This window comes from Oncorhynchus kisutch, linkage group LG1 (genome assembly GCF_002021735.2).
Source record: "Oncorhynchus kisutch isolate 150728-3 linkage group LG1, Okis_V2, whole genome shotgun sequence".
NCBI lineage: Eukaryota > Metazoa > Chordata > Actinopteri > Salmoniformes > Salmonidae > Oncorhynchus > Oncorhynchus kisutch.
The window spans coordinates 50,150,141-50,169,570 of NC_034174.2; positions in this window are offsets into that span (position 1 = coordinate 50,150,141).

Here is a 19,430-nt window from a genome sequence, read left to right on the forward strand (position 1 = left end):
TGGAAAAGTTTATTAGTAACGTTTGGGATTCATTTTGTAAGCATTTTGAAGGAGGGAAACCGGTGGATTATTGACTGAAGCGTGCCAGCTAAACTGAGTTTTTATACATTATCGAACAAAAGGACCATTTGTGATGTTACTGGGACCTTTTGGAGTGCCACAGAAGAAGATCATCAAAGGTAAGGCATTTATTATATCGCTATTTCTGACTTTCGTGTCGCACCTGCCTGGTTGAAATATGTTTTTCATGGTTTTGTATGTGGGGCGCTGTCCTCAGATAATCACATTGTGTGTTTTCGCCGTAAAGCCTTTTTGAAATCTGACACAGCGGCTGGATTAACAAGAAGTTAAGCTTTATTTTGATGTATTACATGTGTGATTTTATGAAAGTTAGATATTTATAATACTGTAGTTTGAATTTCGCGCACTGCAATTTCACCGGATGTTGTCGAGGTGTCCTGCTAGCGGCACGCCTTTCCCAAGTTAAATACTGTCATCACCAAGCACGCTAACGTGAGATAGCTAGCTAATTCACTCTAGCTCACTTGCTGATGGTAGCAAGGTAGACCATAGGCTGTCGTTTCCAATGGGATAAAATTAATCATAGTGGGCAGAACAAGCAAGGTGGGCAGAGCCAAGCACGAGGTAGTGAGTTTCTATTGGCACGTTCTAGCATTTATTTGCATATTTCCATTAGGGTATGCCTACTCTTTGAAGTGCGCATGTGCAATTACTCCATTCACCCTTGCACTGCTTCAAAACAACTACATTTTTAGTGACTTTGGCAGAGGGTAGTCTACAAAACTCAGTCCACTCTGATTGTTACAGATTTTAGTTTTGGAAACAGAAACCTGTATGGAGATCAAATGTTTCATTGATGAGAAAATATGCAGAATGTCGGCCAAAATCCATCTTTTTCCATCTTCTCCCACAGCCAGGCACTGAGCTTCCTCTCATCACTATATTTGGTAGTGAATGGAACGCCAACCGGATGCTTCACATTTTTACATTGGGTGAAATATCTGTTTTATCTGTGATGTTAGCCTAATGTTGTTAGCTAGCTCAGATAACTTACATGGCTAGTCAGCTAGCCACCACCACACATAGCGACATTGACGTGCTAGCCATAACAGCTATCATCATCGGGTGGGGGTTAGCCATGTAGCTAACTAGATAGCTAACTTAGCTGCAAGGATAGCTTGATAATGTTAGCACACTGGACTACTAGGCTAACGCTAACATAGCTAACATAAGTTATACTTTTAGATAGATAGCTATACTAGCTGCTAAAGCCATCCATAGTTAAATGTTTTAGCATTTATAGCTAGCTAGTTATCTTACCTCTACAATGTTTCCTCAAGTTTGAGGCAGAGTTAGTGTAAGCTGCCACCTCCGCCATCCTGGGTAAGCAAAGCTTGCATTGCGTTGCCTCTCCTGTGCTTGAAGGATAACTGGTCACAGTCTCCTCCGTCTCCATTCTTTTCACACATCGGTTTGAAACTTTTTCTCTCTTTCACTATATGTCTTAAACAAAAATTATTTTTAGCTTTTAAAAAATATTCCGACCATAATCGTTCAGTTTGTATGCATGCACAGCTTGATTTGATTGGGCTGTATTGGCTCGATGCGTGAAATTTGATTGAATTGGTCACAGACTAAACAACGATGAGCAATTTTTTCTGTCTCCAATGAGCTCTCGCAAACTTTCCATGCCCACATGATGTATTCTTATAGATATCCTACAAAATTGTACTCTGTAACGGATGGTTTTAATAAGGTAGTGAAGTACAGTACTTTATTCAAAACATACCTAAGCGTAAAATGACTGACTTTGAAAAATAATCGAAGTACAAGTACTCAGAAAAGCTACTCAATTAAAGTATGGAGAGTATTTGTAATTTGTTACTTCCACCCTGCATGGACGTCTATACCAGGCAGTTCCAGAGGAAGGCCCTAAAAATTATCAAGTGGTACCGGTGCAATAAACCAGGAACCTGAACTGCTTCTACACCCAAGTCATAAGACTGCTAAATAGTTAACCAAATAGCTACCTGGACTATCTGCATTGACCCTTTCTTTTTATCTGCATTGAACTTTTTTGACTCATCACATATGCTGCTGCTACTGTTTATCATACAGTATACCCTGTTGCTTAGTCACTTTACCCCTACCTATATGTACATATCAACCTCAATTACCTCATACGCCTGTACATTGACTTGGTTCTGGTACCCCGTGTATACAGCCAAGTTATCATTACTCATTATGTATTTATTCCTTGTGTTATTTTTCTATTATTTCACTCTGCATTGCCAATAAGTAAGCATTTCACTTTTAGTCTACACCTGTTGTTTATGAAGCATGTGACAAATACAATTGTATCTGATTGCGTGCTTGTGTGTGTGTATGTATTTGTGTGTAACCACGCAACTGCATATATGGAATGGAAGGATTGGGGTCTATAACACATTGGTCTTTTGTTTTTTCACCTTTCATTTCTGAACTTTTCTGCACTTTACACCATCGCTTCTAGTATTCTTATTTTGATACTTACGCACTTTGATACTCACGCATCATTTCGAGGCCTCACTAGACATGATCATTACATGATGCCACAACACCGTTCACGACGCTTGGAAATGTCAAGCTGTAAAACACAATCCAAATGGTTTGTCTCAACATTCATACTTTTAGGAACACTGTGTTGGATCTCCCATTTAGGGATGCTGGAGAACAGGCATGAAACTTCAGGAAGAAATGCATGATTCTAGGTCATTTTAAAATCCCATTATCTTTCAGTAAGGATGGTGGAGCTTTTCAGGTGGCCATGTGCACAGATATTCCATCTCTCTCTTTTCCTCTCATTTCTCCATTCATTATTCCACAGTAGGCTACACCTCTTTTGGAGAGGGTCTGCTTCTCTGCCTGTAAAAGCGATTTGAATAACTTAAATCCCTTGAATTTCAATTTGCATACTTTTGAAGGTATTGAATGGTGTTACCACTACGTGCATTGATTTGTCATTGCATTCTTGGAATGAGGCCTGTTCTAGATCAAAGGGAAGAGGGGGATATGAAAAGGGGAATGTCTTTGAAAGTGTATGTGTCATTCCCTTGGTTGAACCATAGGATTCTGAAGTCAAGTGAGGAGTAATGAACTGCAGAGAAATGCATAATGGAGACTGAGGCAGTCTAGGAAGGTGAAATGGCAAGAAGAAGGTATTAGATGAGGTGATGTTTTCCCTTATTATAGAGTCTACTTGTTGCTGCGTACAATCTAAATGGCCAAGTTTACCATGAACTGCCACTGAATGTCGTTTTTTTTTGTTGCAGAAGGCTGGCCACTACAAGGAAGTGACTAGCGTGAGGTTGAAGAAAAGTAAGAAGTGGAAAGGAGAAAGAGAAGAGGGTGAGAGACTAATTAAAAGTGGTTGTAGATTAAAAAGCCGTTTGCTGCAATCAGCACCCACTGTGTGGAAATGCCACAGGCTGCTAAAAACGGGGATGCAGTTGAAGACCTGTGCAAAACGCTTGCTCTAATGATGGTGTGTTAACACTGCATGTGCTAATAGCGTGAGTAGACTTTTAAGTGCTGGTCCAGTTCCCCATGAACTACCCTGCAGAGACAATCCAGAAGAAATGACGGTCCGCTTTAAATGAAATGCAGCTTATAAAGGCATCGCAAAGACTTCATCAAATCATCTATAGCTGTATTTCATGCTCGTTTATAAATGTGGCATAACTGTGTGACATAACCACCAATGTCAAATATGCCATAAACATGTGCTTTATAAAGGGTGTCATAAGCACTGCTTAATAAAGGCTTTATAAATCATATTAAATGAAGGCTTCACAAAACACTTATAACCTTATCATGCATGTTGATAGAGCATTGCAATGCCAGGATAGTAGGTTCGATTTCCAGGGACCACCCATACGTAAAAATGTATGCGCAAACGTAGTGCTTCTCCTTGCCCCAACCTGGGCTTGAACCAGGGTTCCTCTGAACACAACGACAAGTCACTCACAAAACATTGTTACCTGTTAGTTCACAAAAGCTGTGGCCCTTGCAGAACAAGGGAAACAACCACTTCAAGGTTTCAGAGCGAGTGACGTCACCGACTTCACACCGGCTACAAATGCACGCATAACCACTGCTGAAAAAATACAGAATTGACCAGCAAAGGATGGTGGCCAGCCCTCGTTGTGTTTTCGCTGGTGACCAGGCTTTGTTGTGTTTTCGCTGGTGACCAGCCTTCGCTGTGTTTTCGTTGGACACCAGCCTTAGCTGTGTTCTTGCTGGTGTCCAATGAAAACACAGCGAAGGCTGGTCACCAGCAAAAACACAACAAAGTATTTTGCTGTGTTCTGGACACTGGTGACCAGCATAAATTGGTCACCAGCATACCAGAATATGCGGGTCACCTGCAAAACGCAGATTGACATAAAGTGTAGCGAACTCTATCCTTAGGGCAGAAGCGTTATCATTGGTTATTGCGAAAAGATCAAGAGGCATGGTTTACGCTAGGTTTTTTTCACAAGTCTGACCGTCATCACAATGAGTAGATGAGACTTTTTCTTTTAATAAATTAAAACAATTCCTCTTGATTGCGAGCTTGCTAACTCGCTAGATTTACTTTGAAGAAGCATATTTAACTAATTGTTTTTGGATGGGGGAGTATGGCTAGGCTACATTGGGAAACTAGCTAGCTAATGTTAGCTTAGCTAGCGAGGTAACAAGATAGCAAGTTTTTTTCCGAGAAGCATGTTTACCAGTCACATGAATATATAGTAGACACGGATAATGGTGATGCTAGCAGCGTTAGAAACGTGTTAACTGGCCAGCTAGCAAGCTAGAATTTAGTTAATCTAGATGGAATAAACTACCTAGAAGTAGCATGTTCTGTGAACCTGATTGTAAACAAATTGTTATTTTTAGCAGCTAGATAGTAAGTTACTAGACATCGAGTTCTGTGCCACAGACCACTGCACAAAAGTATTAGCTAGCTATTTACTTTTAGACTGACTGCTTTGCTGGAGCCAAGAGCTCCCTCAGGACAACCGCTATTCTGCCTCAAATCAGTAGATGTTACTTGTAATTCAATTAATCCCATACAATTAAATTCATCCCTGCCCGTGCATTTCAAGTAAGTGACATTCTGACTGTTCCGATTTTTTGACAAGGGGAACACAGCTAAATGTTTTGGACAAATGCAATTCCAGTTGAATACATTCAGTTGTACAACTGTCTAGGTATCTCCCTTTTCCTTCCCTTTCCCTAATTAACACATGGTCTTTTGTGTAGTTCACCATCCAGATGTCTGCTGGTATTACAAGAGATAATAATTGTATCTGCTTAAATGGTGGGTGGTGTAACAGGTTTCTTCTTCCTCTGAGGAGGAGGAGTAAGTAGGAAGGATCGGAGGACCAAAATGCAGCATGGTATGTATCCATAATGTGATTTAATGGAAAATGAATACAAAAGACCAAGAGAATCAAGATGAAAACCGAAACAGTCCCGAATGGTGCAAACACTGAAACTGAAAAATAATCACCTACAACTCAAAGGTGAAACTAGGCTACCTAAGTATGGTTCTCAATCAGGGACAATGATTGACAGCTGCCTCTGATTGAGAACCATACCAGGCCAAACACAGAAATCCCAAATCATAGAAAAAAGAACGTAGACTGCCCACCCCAACTCACGCCCTGACCATACTAAAACAAAGATAAAACAAAGGAACTAAGGTCAGAACGTGACAGTTGGGAGATTTTGTTGGCCAATATACATTTCTTACTAGCATAAATTTAAAACATAAGAACTACTGCCTACTATAGCTGTGGCAGATGGGGTGGGATTTCTGTTAATTATACATATCATCCGCAGATAAAGCTTCCGATCATTGCTTACAGCTGTATAACCTACCACATAGGGCCTATTAATTGATCCCCCCTCTGTACAGTATCTTTCACAAATCGCACATTGATTATAGCCTGTTACTCTGGTCTATCACATGCATTATAACAGGGATCATCAACTAGATTCGGCCACGGGACAATCCTTTCTTGAGCGGATGGTCAGGGGGCTGGAACATAATTTCAAATAATTTGTAGACTGCGAATTGACTGCAAGAAGCCCAAACAGATACTTGACTAAAACAATCATTTCAAACATTGCTTGCATTTGTGTACGATCACATATCTCTATTATGTGTGATTTGCTGTTGTTTTGCAGTCTTTTATGTCCAACAATAAAAAAATACATATTTTATATTTTTTGCTCAGAAAATTTGGGGGAGCAAATAAATGACCCGGGTGCCAAATTCAGCCCACGGGCAGCCAGTTGGGAAACCTTGCATTATAATATCTATAATTTGCACAATGCATGTGAAATTGCAGAGAAATACTCATTTAGTAGAGTAGAATGACAATTCTCCTTATGTATTCATTATGTATTTGTCCATTGCCAAAAAACAGATTATGGATGGTTCTGCATGATAAAATACAACCAATGTGCAGCCTTTTTTAATCATTAGCCATTAGACAGCTGTTTGTTTCTCATGGTTAGCTATGAATTCTGTTTGGTGTTGTAATAATAACAATCATTTTGTGGGTGCTTAGGTTTGTCCTATTTCAGACATGTACAAGTGTGTATTAATACACACGTGTGGATTAGAAATGTGTTTTTTGCATATCCCACTCTCCCTGAGACACCCTCGGAGAGTGGAGTCACGGCCGGGTCTGCTATTATCAACGGCGACCGTGGAGAAATTAGGGTTAAGTGCTTTGCTCAAGGGCACATTGACAGATTTTTCACATTGTTGGCCCAATGCTCTAACTGCAAGGCTACCTGTCGCCCTGAATATGTGTAGAGGGTGAGGAGTGGATGTGCACTGGACAAACAGTCTAGTTGGGGCAGAGATAATGTCCATTCCCTTTTTTCATGTCCGCTCTTATTATTGAATGACAATGACTACTTTTTCCGGCCTCTGATTTGTGATCATCGGGTAATGTAGAGAGAGACAAAGCGTAATCAAATGCTGATGTTCTGCTGTGGGAACTAACTACTGTATACCGTTTTCAAACAGAATTCCTGCAGATTATGAGGGTGTCTGTGCCTGGCATCCTCATCGGGAAATTATGGCCACACAATTTCTATGACTAAACTATTGAGCAGACCTGAGCAAAAATGCTATTGGTGTTTTGAAATACCACAGGTCTCCTGTAACCTTATATCAAACCTATTAACATAATTATATTTGACTTTATAGGTCAAGGATGCCTTCTTTGCCCTAGAGGGTCCGGTATGTATGCAAAACGGATTTGCTCTCAAATGTCATTCATGTCTCTTATTAAGCATTAGCATTAAGTGTTGGCGATGACATCCCAGACAATGAGCAAGATTTTGGATGGGACAACCCAGGCCCATAGCAGACTTTTCTGCAAGGTATGATTCAAAGATGAATAAAATGAGGCGCGGCTCTGTGCTTGTAGCGTACGAGGGATGGTTAGGGGGAAGGTGTTGTCTATCACCCAGGAAAACAGCAACATTAAAACTCCCTTTGCCATAATCATGCAGGACACTTTGGTATGATTCATGTGATTCATGTGAAAATTGTCATTCTGTCATCAATTACCCGAACATTTTACTTAGAGAGACAAGGATAGATAAGGGGAGATGGACACGGTATCCACGCAGGAGTAGAGGTGTCACCATGGGAAAAGAGAGGGACACGGGATCAAATAGCTGCAATAGAATAGAAAGGGAACGACGACCCCCCCAGCATTTCAACAACATTTGCAGCATAATTTAAAAGAGAGACACGGCAGTAAACTCAGTCGGGGGCAGGAGGAACAGAGGGGCTGTAACGTAGACTCAGGGAGGCAGGAAGCACGTGCAGTTAGTGAGTTTAATGACGAAGAACATAGAACAATACAAAATAAGAAAAGCATCTTAACCAGGGAACATAACCAATATTGCCTTGTGGGTGATAACTACATAGTGCTATATTAATGGCAAGTAATCAGGGAGATAATGAAGTCCAGGTGTGCCTAATGAGGCGCAGGTGTGCGTGATGAAGGTTGCCTGGTATGTGTAAGGCTGGGTTGCCAGGACCGGTGGTTAGTAGACAGGCGACGTGGAGAGGGGTAGTGGGAATGGACGTGACAGTGGCAACAAGGGGGTGAAGGGCTACCCCCACAACAGCGACTTGGGGCAGGAGCAACAGAGGGGAAACAAGGGTGTGAGGGACTACCCCCACGAGGACCACTAAAACACCCAGGACCACCGTTAGTACCATCTCAACCTACTCGGCCGCCTCGTTGAGTAATCTCACCTGACAACTGAAAATGTCAGTTAGCTCCCTGAGCTTAAACCAAGGCCTCATCACATAGCCACGGCTTTAGTTTAGTGCACTGAGGTATTGTTGCAAGCGAGAAAACAGACAAGAACAGCTTCAGGTGGATTTTGCATTTCTTTTGCTGGGGACAGTCTTTTACTTGAAGAGGGTGGGTTTATGTGATGAGTGGGTGACATTGGCTGGACTTTGTGGGGTTTATTGAATGTACGGTACATCGTGTTAAAGACATTACTTCACTATTTACAGATGACATTCTGATTGACCGGGCTGAAGGAGACCTCAAGATAGGACTGTACAGTTCTGCTCTTAGATCAGCAGAATACCCAGTTGACTCCAACTGCTCTTAGAGAAGCAATAGCGAGACCTAGTTGGCAGATTTCTGTTCTAAGAGCAGCAGTGATAGTTTACTTGTGCTGCTTGTCATAGCCATGTGAGGAAGATTTTGGGGTGTGGGGGTGCTTCGATTTTGTTGCAGATGGCCGTGTCATTCCACTAACACAGGACTAGTAAAAACAATATACAGTATTGAGATTGTTTGGGATGAGTTGGACCGCAGAGTGAAGGAAAAGTAGCCAACAAGTGATCAGCATATGTGGGAACTCCTTCAAGACTGTTGGAAAAGCATTCCAGGTGAAGCTGGTTGAGAGAATGCCAAGAGTGTGCAAAGCTGTCATCAATGCAATGGTTGGAAGAATCTCAAATATAAAATATATTTTTCAAATCAAATCAAATGTTATTTGTCACATACACATGGTTAGCAGATGTTAATGCGAGTGTAGCGTGTAAGGGGATAAAGAATATGTACATAAGGATATATGAATGAGTGATGGTACAGAGCAGCATAGGCAAGATACAGTAGATGGTATCGAGTACAGTATATACATATGAGATGAGTATGTAAACAAAGTGGCATAGTTAAAGTGGCTAGTGATACATGTATTACATAAGGATGCAGTCGATGATATAGAGTACAGTATATACGTATGCATATGAGATGAATAATGTAGGGTAAGTAACATTATATAAGGTAGCATTGTTTAAAGTGGCTAGTGATATATTTACATCATTTCCCATCAATTCCCATTATTAAAGTGGCTGGAGTTGAGTCAGTGTCAGTGTCAGTGTGTTGGCAGCAGCCACTCAATGTTAGTGGTGGCTGTTTAACAGTCTGATGGCCTTGAGATAGAAGCTGTTTTTCAGTCTCTTGGTCCCAGCTTTGATGCACCTGTACTGACCTCGCCTTCTGGATGATATCGGGGTGAACAGGCAGTGGCTCGGGTGGTTGATGTCTTTGATGATCTTTATGGCCTCCTGTAACATCGGGTGGTGTAGGTGTCCTGGAGGGCAGGTAGTTTGCCCCCGGTGATGCGTTGTGCAGACCTCACTACCCTCTGGAGAGCCTTACGGTTGTGGGCGGAGCAGTTGCCGTACCAGGCGGTGATACAGCCCGCCAGGATGCTCTCGATTGTGCATCTGTAGAAGTTTGTGAGTGCTTTTGGTGACAAGCCGAATTTCTTCAGCCTCCTGAGGTTGAAGAGGCACTGCTGCGCCTTCTTCACGATGCTGTCTGTGTGAGTGGACCAATTCAGTTTGTCTGTGATGTGTATGCCGAGGAACTTAAAACTTGCTACCCTCTCCACTACTGTTCCATCGATGTGGATAGGGGGGTGTTCCCTCTGCTGTTTCCTGAAGTCCACAATCATCTCCTTAGTTTTGTTGACGTTGAGTGTGAGGTTATTTTCCTGACACCACACTCCGAGGGCCTTCACCTCCTCCCTGTAGGCCGTCTCGTCGTTGTTGGTAATCAAGCCTACCACTGTTGTGTCGTCCGCAAACTTGATGATTGAGTTGGAGGCGTGAGAGGCCACGCAGTCGTGGGTGAACAGGGAGTACAGGAGAGGGCTCAGAACGCACCCTTGTGGGGCCCCAGTGTTGAGGATCAGCCGGGTGGAGATGTTGTTGCTTACCCTCACCACCTGGGGGCGGCCCGTCAGGAAGTCCAGTACCCAGTTGCACAGGGCGGGGTCGAGACCCAGGGTCTCAAGCTTGATGACGAGCTTGGAGGGTACTATGGTGTTGAATGCCGAGCTGTAGTCGATGAACAGCATTCTCACATAGGTATTCCTCTTGTCCAGATAGGTTAGGGCAGTGTGCAGTGTGGTTGAGATTGCATCGTCTGTGGACCTATTTGGGCGGTAAGCAAATTGGAGTGGGTCTAGGGTGTCAGGTAGGGTGGAGGTGATATGGTCCTTGACTAGTCTCTCAAAGCACTTCATGATGACGGAAGTGAGTGCTACGGGGCGGTAGTCATTTAGCTCAGTTACCTTAGCTTTCTTGGGAACAGGAACAATGGTGGCCCTCTTGAAGCATGTGGGAACAGCAGACTGGTATAGGGATTGATTGAATATGTCCGTAAACACACCGGCCAGCTGGTCTGCGCATGCTCTGAGGGCGCGGCTGGGGATGCCGTCTGGGCCACGTTTAAATGTCTTACTCACCTCGGCTGCAGGGAAGGAGAGTCTGCATGTTTTTGTTGCAGGCCGTGTCAGTGGCACTGTATTGTCCTCAAAGCGGGCAAAAAAGTTATTTAGTCTGCCTGGGAGCAAGAAATCCTGGTCCGTGACTGGGCTGGATTTCTTCTTGTAGTCCGTGATTGACTGTAGACCCTGCCACATGCCTCTTGTGTCTGAGCCGTTGAATTGAGATTCTACTTTGTCTCTGTACTGACGCTTAGCTTGTTTGATAGCCTTGCGGAGGGAATAGCTGCACTGTTTGTATTCGGTCATGTTACCAGTCACCTTGCCCTGATTAAAAGCAGTAGTTCGCGCTTTCAGTTTCACGCGAATGCTGCCATCAATCCACGGTTTCTGGTTAGGGAATGTTTTAATCGTTGCTATGGGAACGACATCTTCAACGCACGTTCTAATGAACTCGCACACCGAATCATTGTATTCGTCAATATTGTTATCTGACGCAATACGAAACATATCCCAGTCCACGTGATGGAAGCAGTCTTGGAGTGTGGAGTCAGCTTGGTCGGACCAGCGTTGGACAGACCTCAGCGTGGGAGCCTCTTGTTTTAGTTTCTGTCTGTAGGCAGGGATCAACAAAATGGAGTCGTGATCAGCTTTTCCGAAAGGAGGGCGGGGCAGGGCCTTATATGCGTCGCGGAAGTTAGAGTAACAATGATCCAAGGTTTTTCCACCCCTGGTTGTGGAATCGATATGCTGATAAAATTTAGGGAGTCTTGTTTTCAAATTAGCCTTGTTAAAATTCCCAGCTACAATGAATGCAGCCTCCGGATAAATGGATTCCAGAGTCAAATAAAGTTCGTTCAGAGCCATCGATGTGTCTGCTTGGGGGGGGATATATACGGCTGTGATTATAATCGAAGAGAATTCTCTTGGTAGATAATGCGGTCTACATTTGATTGTGAGGAATTCTAAATCAGGTGAACAGAAGGATTTGAGATCCTGTATGTTTCTTTCATCACACCATGTCTCGTTAGCCATAAGGCATACGCCCCCGCCCCTCTCTTACTTGGCTGCACCGCCTCTGATAGCGTCTCTCCAGTGAGCCATGTTTCCGTGAAGCAAAGAACGTTACAGTCTCTGATGTCCCTCTGAAATGCTACCCTTGCTCGGATTTCAACCTATTTTGGTTTGTTCAACACGTTTTTGGTTACTACATGATTCAATGTGTGTTATTTCATAGTCTTCTTCTCTTCCTCCATGCTTCACGGGGGGGACTACACTACATTTGGAATCATCAGACTAAAGAACAGATTTCCACCGTTCTAATGTCCATTGCTCGTGTTTCTTTGCCCAAGCGAGTCTCTTCTTTTATTGGTGTCCTTTAGTAGTGTTTTTTTTTGCAGCAATTTGACCTCTGAACAGTTTATGTTGAGATGTGTCTGTTACTTGAAGCATTTATTTGGCCTGAAATTTCCTTTCCTGTGGCGGTCCCTCATGGGAGCCAGTTTCATCATATCACTTGATGATTTTTGTGACTGCACTTGAAGAAACTTTTAAAGTTCTTGAAATGTTCAGCATTGACTGACCTTCATGTCAGTCAATGTAATGATGGATTGTCGTTTCTCTTTGCTTATATGAGCTGTTCTTGCAATAATATGGACTTGGTCTTTTACCAAATAGGGCAATATTCTGTATACAACCCCTACCTTGTCACAGCACAACTGATTGGCTCAAAATAACTTTTAACAATACACACCTGTCACGTATACTCCCTCTCCGGCCTCTAGGTCATCAGGCTGCTGATTATCCCGCACACCTGTCACCATCGTCTCGCGCACCTGTGCCTCTTGACACTCACATGGACTCCTTCATCTCCTTGATTATCTGTCACTCTCCTTGGTTCTTTCCTCATGTGTTCTTGACTCTTTTTTCATGTCGGTGCATTATTTGTGTTTCGTGTTTATTTTATCTATTAAAACACTCACTCCCTGAACTTGCTTCCTGACACTCAGCGCACATCGTTACAACACCTGTTAATTGAAATGCATTCCAAGTGACTGCATCATGAAGCTGGTTGAGAGAATGCAAAGAGTGTGCATAGCTGTCATCTAGTCAAAGGGTGGCTACTTTGAAGAATCTCAAATATAAAATATATTTAGATTCGTTCAGCACTTTTTTGGTTACTACATGTTTCCATGTGTGTTATTTTCACACCCTGATATATTTCACTTGTCTTTTTGCTTGTCTCCACCCTCTTCCAGGTGTCGCCCATCTTCCCATTATCCCCTGTGTATTTATACCTGTGTTCCAGTTCGTCTTGTCTTGTCAGGTCTTACCAGCGTTCTTTCCTGCCTTCCTGTTTCCTAGTTTTTCCCGGTTCTGACCATTCTGCCTGCCCTGACCCCGAGCCTGCCTGCCGTCCTGTACCTGCCTGACTCTGACATGATCATGAATATCTGCCTGCCCTTTGCCTGCCCTGTGTTTCTAATAAATCATCTGAGAACTGTACTATCCGCCTATCGTGTGTGAATCTGGTTCAAATCCCGAGTCGTGATAGTTATTTCATAGTTTTGAAGTTTTCGCTATTATTCTACAATGTAAAGATAGAGATTTTTTGACTGGAACTGTATATATATTCATGTTTTCTTACAATACAGATTATTCAGGGGATGCTGCAGCACCCTCAGCAGCGGCTATACTGCTCCTAGAACAGCAACATCAAGATAGTGTAGTTATGCTCTTAGAGCAGCAGAATACCCAGTTGACTCCAACTTGTCTAAGACCAGTATAATCAAGTTGAAACAATTTTGTTTTAAGAGCAGCCATGCTCCTCTTTTACTTGTGCTGCTCCTAAAACAGGAACATCAGGATAACATCGTACAGACTGATGTGTCTCCCCTGTTTTAAATAAAGCTGAAATAAAATAAAGCATTAGTGATACACTAAATAAAGGTTAAATAAAAACATAATGGAGTGACATATTATTGAGTTCTTCCTTTATACACAAATGCAGTGTTGTAAGGCCATAAGGATGTAGTGACAGTACAATGAGATTAACATGACTACATAAAGTATTCACAAATCACCAAACATTTATTTCAAAGTTGCAGTATGTGAAAACGTAAGTTAACCAAAAACATGTGCCTTAAAAGCCATGTTAGTCCACTGTATTTAAAGTTGCTCTGACAGCATTTTCAGACCACTACAATGATGCTCTGAGGACACGATGACTACAGTCTATAATCCTGCCCTGAGGATAGTGGTTTAAGGCTACCTTTCATGGGTGTCGGATTTACTGTTTCACATGGTAGTTTAAAGAATCACGGTAAGATGTTCAAGAAAACAAATAGGCTCGATTACAGATGTTGTTAGCATCTGACTCCTGAGTGATCTGTTCTTGCTCATTTTTGGTCTATGACATTTCAGATTTTGATATGATAATACATCACAAAGTATTTAAGACGTAGTGAAGTACTTTTTCAAAGTAACTTTAGTTAAGTTAACTATTTTTTTCTTAAGGTTAGTTGACATTGACACGTTCAGCTCCGGTAAGGTCATCAAGGTAGCTAAAGAGGGAATATACAGTGCCTTGCGAAAGTATTCGGCCCCCTTGAACTTTGCGACCTTTTGCCACATTTCAGGCTTCAAACATAAAGATATAAAACTGTATTTTTTTGTGAAGAATCAACAACAAGTGGGACACAATCATGAACTGGAATGACATTTATTGGATATTTCAAACTTTTTTAACAAATCAAAAACTGAAAGATTTTGCATGCTAAATTATTCAGCCCCTTTACTTTCAGTGCAGCAAACTCGCTCCAGAAGTTCAGTGAGGATCTCTGAATGATCCAATGTTGACCTAAATGACTAATGATGATAAATACAATCCACCTGTGTGTAATCAAGTCTCCGTATAAATGCACCTGCACTGTGATAGTCTCAGAGGTCCGTTAAAAGCGCAGAGAGCATCATGAAGAACAAGGAACACACCAGGCAGGCCCGAGATACTGTTGTGAAGAAGTTTAAAGCCGGATTTGGATACAAAAAGATTTCCCAAGCTTTAAACATCCCAAGGAGCACTGTGCAAGCGATAATATTGAAATGGAAGGAGTATCAGACCACTGCAAATCTACCAAGACCTGGCCGTCCCTCTAAACTTTCAGCTCATACAAGGAGAAGACTGATCAGAGATGCAGCCAAGAGGCCCATGATCACTCTGGATGAACTGCAGAGATCTACAGCTGAGGTGGGAGACTCTGTCCATAGGACAACAATCAGTCGTATATTGCACAAATCTGGCCTTTATGGAAGAGTGGCAAGAAGAAAGCCATTTCTTAAAGATATCCATAAAAAGTGTTGTTTAAAGTTTGCCACAAGCCACCTGGGAGACACACCAAACATGTGGAAGAAGGTGCTCTGGTCAGATGAAACCAAAATTGAACTTTTTGGCAACAATGCAAAACGTTATGTTTGGCGTAAAAGCAACACAGCGCATCACCCTGAACACACCATCCCCACTGTCAAACATGGTGGTGGCAGCATCATGGTTTGGGCCTGCTTTTCTTCAGCAGGGACAGGGAAGATGGTTAAATTTGATTGGAAGATGGATGGAGCCAAATACAGGACCATTCTGGAAGAAAACCTGATGGGAGTCTGCAAAAGACCTGAGACTGGGACGGAGATTTGTCTTCCAACAAGACAATGATCCAAAACATAAAGCAAAATCTACAATGGAATGGTTCAAAAATAAACATATCCAGGTGTTAGAATGGCCAAGTCAAAGTCCAGACCTGAATCCAATCGAGAATCTGTGGAAAGAACTGAAAACTGCTGTTCACAAATGCTCTCCATCCAACCTCACTGAGCTCGAGCTGTTTTGCAAGGAGGAATGGGAAAAAATGTCAGTCTCTCGATGTGCAACCTGATAGAGACATACCCCAAGCGACTTACAGCTGTAATCGCAGCAAAAGGTGGCGCTACAAAGTATTAACTTAAGGGGGCTGAATAATTTTGCACGCCCAATTTTTCAGTTTTTGATTTGTTAAAAAAGTTTGAAATTTCCAATAAATGTCATTCCACTTCATGATTGTGTCCCACTTGTTGTTGATTCTTCACAAAAAAATACAGTTTTATATCTTTATGTTTGAAGCCTGAAATGTGGCAAAAGGTCGCAAAGTTCAAGGGGGCCGAATACTTTCTCAAGGCACTGTATGTAAGAAAAAAATCATGCATAATGAAAATATTGAATTTGTGAAATACTGTGTGTGTAGTGTTCATTTAGTCTACATCGTTACTTGTAGAGACATCAGTGACTACTGGGCATGAACAATTATTAAAGCATGGTGCAGAGTTAGTATCTTTATTATGCTTATTAAGAGCAATATAATGCCTTTGGATAATAAAATGGCAATCATAGTGCTTTGACAATGAGATGTGTATCTCCTCCAAATCTTTGTAACATAGGAAAGGAGGCCACTTAATAGTACTATGAGGATTCCACCCATAGTTTTTCAATGCTATGAGCAGGGCTGAGGTGATGAACAGAAGGCAATCTTTTGGGCACCCCTGTGAAAGCTCTGTGGCAAAGAGGGTCAAAATGAAAGCCCAGCGCAATTACCAACACTTCCTCCACATGATATATATTACCTGATAAGCTGAGCACTCATTCTTCTCTGTTAGTTACTCCTTCCGTTGTCAGAGACGAAGCTGGGAGTCTGCAGTGTCAGACACAGGGAAGAGTGCTTCATTCTATAGCTAGAGGACAACTGATATCTCCAGGAGTGTTAAGTATAACTTTCGTTGTTGTTTAGTATTGTCTTTTTGCTAGCTAGGACCATCTACTTTCAGTGCTGCCTGTCTTCCCAGTAGACTACTTGGTGTGTGAACTGCTGACTGCTATTAACTTGCAGATGATTGTTGACACATCAACGAGGATTAAGGGGCAGGGCAATTTGTGACTGTTTTCGTAATCAGTGGCTGTATTGGAGGGTGAGTGGTTTCTCCTCTACTAAGGCAATCAGCAAATAGTAGCAGGAGGTGTGCTTTTCACCTTTGCAAGGTAATTAGCATTTCATTGGAGTATTTTAGCCTCCCTTGTTTTCTCTGCGGCAGCTATAAGCAGCGGTCTCGTCGCAAAAAGTAAGACCGTAGCTGAAAAAAACCCTAGTTCTGCTGATCTAATTTTGCTCTTTTGTAGCTTTCGCAACTATGTGTGTGTTTTCTATCCTAGTTCACTCCTCTCTTTATAGGCTTTACCTAGGCTCCCCAGCCCTTGTCTGCAATGCTTCTAATTTAGTGTACCCTGCGCACAAAACCAATGTGGAATTCCTGGACTCTGGCAGCATTTGGAACTGTCGATCTGCGGTCAAGAACACCAAGTTCGTTTATTCTCAAGACTAGTGTCCCCCAGGGTCAGCTCGGTTATAAGACCTCTTCTCTCTATACACCAAGTCACTCGGCTCCGTCATATTCTCACATGGTCTCTCCTAACATTGCTATGCGGATGACACTCAATTACTTTTCTCCTTTCCCCTTCTGACACCCTGGTGGTGACACGTATCTCTGCATGCCTAGTACATATATCAACTTGGATGTCGGCCCACTACCTCAAGCTCAACCTCAACAAGATGTAACTGCTCTTCCTCCCAGCAAAGACATGCCCGCTCAAAAACCTCCCCATCAGGGTTGGCGACTCCACGGTGTCCCCCTCCCGGAGTGCAAAGAACCTTGGCGTGGCCTTGGACAACACCATTTAATTGTCTGAAAACATCGAAGCAGTGACTCGCTCCTGCAGGTTCATGCTCTACAACATCTGAAGAGTACGATTCTCTCTCTCTCTCTCTCTCTCTCTCTCTCTCTCTCTCTCTCTCTCTCGGAGGACCTGGACCCTAGGACCATGCCTCAAGACTACCTGGCATGACGACTCCTTGCTGTCCCCAGTCCATGCTGGTCATTTATGAACATTTGAACATCTTGGTCATGTTCTGTTATAATCTCCACCCGGCACAGCCAGAAGAAGACTGGCCACCCCTCATAGTGTGGTTCCTCTCTCGGTTTCTTCCTAGGTTTTGACCATTCTAGGGAGTTTTTCCTAGCCACCGTGCTTCTACACCTGCATTGCTTGCTGTTTGGGGGTTTTGGCTGGGATTCTGTACAGCACTTTGAGATATCAGCTGATGTAAGAAGGGCTTGATTTGATGTAGAAAATATAAAAAATAAAGAACCCTTGAATGAGTAGGTATGTCCAAACGTTTAACTGTTACTGTATATATATATATATATATATATATATATATATAAAAGATAAACAATAATTAGCTGTCTGGTCTTCATTTTGGGTTAGGGTTAGGCATAAGGTTAGCAGTGTGATTAGCGTTTTATTTAAGGTTACGGTTAGGTTTAGAATCAGATTTTGTGACCTATTTGCTTTGCCAGTTAGTGATCACCCTGCAGAGCTGCCTCCAGTACGTGAGTCATCCCAATAAATGCCAACCAACTTGATACGACTTGGCTATTGATCGTAAAAATATATGAGGAGGTATTTAAACACAGTTCAAACAAATACATTGAAAGTGCTGTTTTGCAATAGAATATTTATTGGTTATGGAGGAAGTGAGAGCTCCTTCAACATCCACCGAGCCACCCACCACTATTCCGAGACAGCATGATCGATTGCTGTGATGTATGAAATGCCACAGATTCACAGTAGCATAATACTGCCGGTGTCAATGGAGCCATTGATTTCCTGAATGCATTTCTCCTTGTTATTGTTCTGTGACCTCCCTCAAAGTCATGTACACAAAATTGTTTGTACAATCAAATACATGGGCATACTCATGTAGGTGGTAATGCCTCAGTAACATTTTGAGTCTATGCTTTATGGTGATGGTGTATATTAGTATGTTTTATGGTGATGGTGTATAATATTATGCTTTATGGTGATGGTGTATATTATTATGCTTTATGGTGATGGTGTATAATATTATGCTTTATGGTGATGGTGTATAGTATTATGCTTTATGGTGATGGTGTATATTATTATGCTCTATGGTGATGGTGTATATTATTATGCTTTATGGTGATGGTGTATATTATTATGCTTTATGGTGATGGTGTATATTACTATGCTTTATGATGATGGTGTATATTATTATGCTTTGTGGTGATGGTGTATATTATTATGCTTTGTGGTGATGGTGTATATTATTATGCTTTGTGGTGATGGTGTATATTACTATGTTTTATGGTGATGGTGTATATTACTATGCTTTATGATGATGGTGTATATTACTATGCTTTATGGTGATGGTGTATATTATTATGTTTTATGGTGATGGTGTATATTACTATGCTTTATGGTGATGGTGTATATTATTATGTTTTATGGTGATGGTGTATATTATTATGCTTTATGGTGATGGTGTATAATATTATGCTTTATGGTGATGGTGTATATTATTATGTTTTTTGGTGATGGTGTATATTGTATATTATTGCTATGCCCATTTAAAACCATTTTGTTTTATCATTTCATTTTACATATGCACTCTCAAGTTGTGTACTAAGTCATCCAATTCGCGTGATTTGTTACGAAT